This window comes from Mesocricetus auratus, unplaced genomic scaffold (assembly GCF_017639785.1).
Source record: "Mesocricetus auratus isolate SY011 unplaced genomic scaffold, BCM_Maur_2.0 Super-Scaffold_100023, whole genome shotgun sequence".
NCBI classification, from domain to species: Eukaryota; Metazoa; Chordata; class Mammalia; order Rodentia; family Cricetidae; genus Mesocricetus; species Mesocricetus auratus.
The window spans coordinates 4,001,238-4,007,237 of NW_024429204.1; the positions used below are offsets into that span (position 1 = coordinate 4,001,238).

Sequence of the window (6,000 nt, forward strand, 5' to 3'; positions counted from 1 at the left end):
GCAGGTGGATCTCTGTGAGTTCGAGGCCAGCCTGGTCTACAGAGCGAGTTCCAGGACAGCCTCCAAAACAATACAGAGAAACCCTGTAAGATGATTGCCAAGGCAGCCAGGCACCAGCCAGCTCCCCAGCAGGGGTCCTTACATCTTCCACAGACCAGTTTGCATTCTCGGTGGGTTTTCCTGCCCAACCACCTGGATCCTCCAGGAATTCAAATCCCCAGTGACAGAAGATTCAGAAGGAAAATAGTGGCTGCTGGTTCATCTTGAAGTCCAGAAAACACTGTCTTCAAGCTCTTAGAACTGCCTTGTATGAAGCTGGGTCCCATACACGCTAGGCGCTTCCTTCCATCCCAGGAAGAGTCCCATGCCTCCAAGTGGACTCCTTTTTGGCAGAAGTAGCCAGAGTTGGTTTCAGCACCCCCAACCGATAAATATTCCAACACGAGTTTCTAAACATAAACACTCTCAAACAAGGCAATGATTACAGGAACAAATGGAGCTGTGTCTGCCTTCAGGGTTCCCAAAACAGAAGTGATCTCATTCCCGAATGCTGTTTATGCTGTGCGCGCGGTCAGCTGCTGCAGCCCTGAGTTAACCCTTCCACTCCAGTTAAGTCTCCCAGCTCCAGAAGCTCCCGGGTTGCTGGGGATCAAGGTATGGCCACCTGTTGCTTCTGCGAGGCAGCCTTATGCTCGTCCAACTCGCCTTCAGATTCCCCAAACGGGTGTAACTAAAGCAAGAAGAGCTGAGAAAGAACCTCGGGCGAATCACCACGTCCTTCTGGTGTAGGTCTCGAGCAAACAATACTGCTAGCCCACTCCGTCTTTTCTCTGAAGTAGGACTACCCGCCACCCCGCTTCCCAAGACACATGCTCAGCCCTTCACAGTTTTGCATCTGACATAGGTCAAAGCCCACCGGCATCGCACAGACAGTGACTACTCAGAGTTTCCGATTCTACCCAACCCTTGTCATGCTTCTCACATGACAAAAATATGACAGGCCAAGTTCGCCACTAGAAAAGGGTCCCTGCTCTTAACCCCCACACCACCTTATGGGGAGGGGAGTAATCAGCCAGACAGCTCAAAGGGGACACAGTTCATTTGTGTCTCTTCTGGTACCTGTTACCAAGGGACCTGCAAAGCCACCAAGAGAAAAAAAAAAGCAACTATACTATCTGTATTTTATTTATTTTTACATAGGGTCTCCCTAGGTAGCCCTAGCTAGACCAGACTGGCCTCAAATTCACAGAGATCCACCTGCCTCTGCCTTCCTTGCGTTGGGATTAAAGATGTGCGCCACCGCACCCAACTTCACCTCAGATACCCGTCTAGACTCTACCCACTAGTTAGAACTATTAATTAAGTTCTCTCAAAGCTAACGAAGCCCCTCCCCCTGCCACAGCTAAGAGACCGCTTGAGGATTTTAGGATAACATGGGAACCTGTGCTGCATTTTATGCATCTGCCTAGAAGTAGGCATGGACATGTCCTCTAAGATGACTGTGACCATGGTGACTTGAGGAAGAAGGGGACTCACGGCCGACACTCCGCCATCACTTAGGATACTGGTGGCATGACCAACTAGAGCAGGAACTATGCCGAAAGCACTCGGCACATATCAGTGGGTTGGGGGTTTAGCTCAGTCCTAGGAACCTCAGCTTCGCAGAGTTGGTCCACGTGGGTAAAACAAAACAGAAAGAAAGGATGCAGGCTTATTTTTAGGTTTTTGTTTTCTCCAGAAGCAAAGTGTTGAAATAAAAAAAAAGAAAACCAGATGGAAGTATCTTATTTCTTTTTTTCCTTCCTTGAAATACCAGAAAGATCCCATACTCCAGGGTTCATGAAGTGCAATTCAGATGTCTGCACAGCTGCTCAAGCCTGCAGAGGTGTGCACTTGGACACACACACACATGTACACACACATGCATGCACACGTACACACACACACAGAACATCTGTGTGTAAGCATACATGCCCAGCTCTGTCAAATGCCTGTTTTAGCTGTCTATAGTAACTAAGCTGATGTTCTCATGATATGAAGCACCCAAAATAGGCTGGAGCAAGGGCCCAGCGGTTGGGAGCACTGACTGTATTCCTGGAGGACCGGGTTTGATTCCCAGCCCCCACATGGCAGCTCATGTCTGTAGTTCTGGGGTATCTGATGCCATCTTATAGCTTTCACAGTCCCCAGGCACACACATGGTCCATAGACATACATGCAAGGGAAACGCCCATATACATAAAGATTTAAACAGTGCGAATGCCCAAGAATTTCATACCAGCCAGCTATGCAAACTGACTTCTCACAATGTGTGAGCCGCACGCAAAGCTCTTGGGACAGGAGGAGGTGTGTTAGCAGCGTGCCCAGCACCAGCTGGCTGGCCTCGTGAAACCCCACACTTAACTGGCTGGAGTTCTGTTCTCAGTGACTTTCCCTCTCTGCCACCCACACCCTCACTTCTCCAGCTAGATCCCTGGAGAAGCCAGCACGGCCCTGTCTGCGGGTAGTCCTGGGGTCCTGCCGACTCAAGCATCACAGTGGACAGTCCTCAGCCCCAGTCAACAGCCAAGAAACCTCAAGGTGCAGCCAAGGAGCAAACCCATACCAATAACATGAGAAACCCGAAGAGCAGAGGGGCTTCCGGGTCTGGAGAGGGAGGGGCGAGGGAAGAAACAGTTGGGGAGATGCGCTCTGCGCTCAAAATAGAGATGCTGAGCACACGAGACAGATCTCCATCTGCTAATCTGGAGAGACGCATTGCTTGGCCCTTATTCAATCAGCAAGGCTCCTTTCTCATACCCGTCCATGCGTTCCCACTGCCCCACATGCAGACGGCACCTCCCATGACAGGGACTGCCCTTAGCTCAGGGCAGAGCTACAGCAACCTACCCTCCCCCCACACACACACATACACATGTACACACACATACACACACACACACACATATACACACACACTCTACAGGCTCCTTTCTCATACCCGTCCATGCGTTCCCACTGCCCCACATGCAGACGGCACCTCCCATGACAGGGACTGCCCCTTAGCTCAGGGCGGAGCTACAGCAACCTACCCTCCCCATACACATACACACACACATACACATATACACACACATACACACACACACTCTACAGGCTCCTTTCTCATATCCGTCCATGCGTTTCCACTGCCCCACATGCAGACGGCACCTCCCATGACAGGGACTGCCCCTTAGCTCAGGGCGGAGCTACAGCAACCTACCCTCCCCATACACACACATACACACACACATATATACACACATACACACATACACATATACACACACATACACACATACACATGTACACACACATATATACACACATACGAACATGCAAACACACATACATACACACATGTACACATATACACACACATACACATGCAAACACACATACCCACACATACACATGTACACACACATATATATACACACATACGAACATGCAAACACACATACATACACACATGTACACATATATACACACATACACACATATATATACACATGCATACACATGTACACATATATACACACATACACACATACACACATATATACACATACATACACATGTACACATATACACACATACACATATATATACCCACACATACACATGTACACATATACACACACACATACACATGCAAACACACATACATACCCACACATACACATGTACACATATACACACACATACACACACACACTCTACAGGCTCATTCCCAAGGACTCTCTGAAAGCCTTCCCAGAGGGTATCCCTGTTTTCAGATGCTTAAAAATAAAACCCAGACTCAACCTGCCTTCAGTTCATCCAAAGAACATTCTGTTTGGAAGTCCGCTTTTTCATCCCTCTGCCTGGCCCTCTCTTCCAATCTCATGCCCAATCTCAAGCTCCCCTGGGCTCTAGGAACTGTCTACCAGGGGCACTGATATTAAAAATACCGCTACTGCCCTCCTGCAGAATAAACAAAGGCAACCCATCCCCACAGCGCCGCATTTCCAAGCAGAGCGGGCTATGAGCTTCTGAAGGGCTTCAATGTTTTACGCTAATATTTAATTTCAAGACTTATGAGACTCTGTTATTCTTGGACGGCCAGTCTGAGAACACTCTGGGGGTCCGTCACCTGCCAGCTTCGTGGACCGGCCCAAGGAACCATTTCTTTACTGTCTTTCTCTGCTGACACCAATAAACACTGGGGCAATCGTGTAGAACACAACACGGACACAAGATTTAGGTTCCAGAACCGTCATGGTCATTCATTTTGTTCAGTTTGGAGACAGGACCTCACTCTGTAGCCTTGGCTGGCCTGGAGCTTGCTATGTAGACCAGGCTGGCCTGGAACTCACTGCCTTTGCCTCCCAAATGCTAGGACTAAAGGCATGACCCCAAGATGGCCCACTCCCTCACTTTCCCAAAATGTAATAGAAATATTTAAGTGCTGGATTCTGGCTTCTTGTGAATTTTTTTAACATGTCTCTAACCCTTGCTATGTAGCCCAGGATGGTCTTGAACTTCTGATCCCCCCCCGCCGCGCGGCTTCCAGCACGCTGAATGCTGGAATTACAGAGTCCAGTTTGTACGACGTGACGGGGCTCGAGCCCAGGGTTCCATGCACGCTAGGCAAGCAAGCACTCTCCCCACTAAGCCACGCCCCTTCCAAGGACAGCTTCAGTTTATCACAGCGTCTCTGCTCTGCTGGGGACATGGCACCAGAGATGATCTGCTGGGGACATGGCACCAGAGATGAGACAAAGTCGTCCTTATAAGGCTTAGGGCATAATGAGGAGGAACATTCGTTACACAAACAGCTGTGCTGTTATTATCACCATTTGTTTTAAAAAGAGATATATTCATTAGCAAAATTCCCCTCCAAGTGGGGGGAGACCAGCAGCAGGGCAAAGTTCACACAGCCTGCTGCGTGTCCCAATAGGAAGCCTTCCCCTCATGCTTGTGCCCAGAGAAAGTCACACTGCACACCATACGACTCATGCAAAACACACCAGTTTGTATTTCGCCAAAGCCATTATGCACAGTATCGCAGAAAGAGAGCTTTCTTTATGGAGACCCGGCTCCTGAGGGAAGTAGCTGGCTGCCTGATTGCTCCATCTTAATGTCTGCTTTCCAAGGTTCCTGCGACCTCCTGACCCCTCCATGCTCCACCACCTCCATGGACTGGACACCAATCCCCATAAAATCATTTCTATTCCTTCTGGCTGCATAGATTCCAATTGCTCACATTTTTAAATAGGTTTCCCAGAGACAGAAAGAAATCTTTCCAATTTGAAATATCAAGAGACAAACTCGAGTTATCTGTTTGACTGATCAAACCACCCCAGTTAAAGAGTCATTCTAGCCATTGCCCGGTCCTTACCCATGGAGAAGACGGGCTCACCACTCCTACTGCCACTGCGAAAGCCTGCTGCCCATGGCAAGAGATCAAACCCAGGCCGGTTATCGCTGGAAAAAGACGTTACTCAAATGCTGAGCTCTGCTGCGGTTTTTTTCTCGTTGCTGTGCTGTATATTTCTAAAGTGGTTGAGAATCAGCTTGCCGCAAGTGTGCATGCACACACACACACACACACACACACACACACGCCAACCGCCCTTAGAGAGCCTCGACACGATTTCCTTTTAGAAAGGGCAGACAAGGAAGAAAGCCTCATAAAGACATAACTGCTGAGTCACAACCGCCTCCTGCCACCGGAGCAGACAGACAGACAGACAGCTGCCGAGCTGTAGGAAGGTGTGCAGCAAAGTCAGGGCTGGGCTTGTGCCTGGAGCAGCCTGTGGTGTACGCTGAACGCTGAACGCTGTCCACCACGCTGTGTGGTGTACGCTGTATGCTGAACGCTGTCCACCACGCTGTGTGGTGTACTCTGTACACTGCATGGGGCATAGCATGTGCTATATGCTGTATGGCATATATTGTATCCTGTATGTTGTATGGTGCGTGCTATATACTATGGGC

The 6,000-nt window shown here is 49.2% G+C and overlaps 1 protein-coding gene across 2 annotated transcripts in view; it reads right to left on the reverse strand.

Annotated features, from left to right (window-relative positions):
* Ncald (neurocalcin delta) overlaps window positions 1–5,688 on the reverse strand; it is a 294,541-nt gene extending 288,853 nt beyond the window's left edge. Inside the window, exon 1 of one of the 2 annotated variants that reach the window (XM_040730602.1) lies at window positions 5,402–5,688. The gene's annotated coding sequence lies outside the window, so the exon portion shown is untranslated. The remainder of the gene's footprint in view (window positions 1–5,401) is intronic. The other variant, XM_040730600.1, reaches the window with a different exon arrangement.
* Window positions 5,689–6,000: the final 312 nt, after the last annotated feature.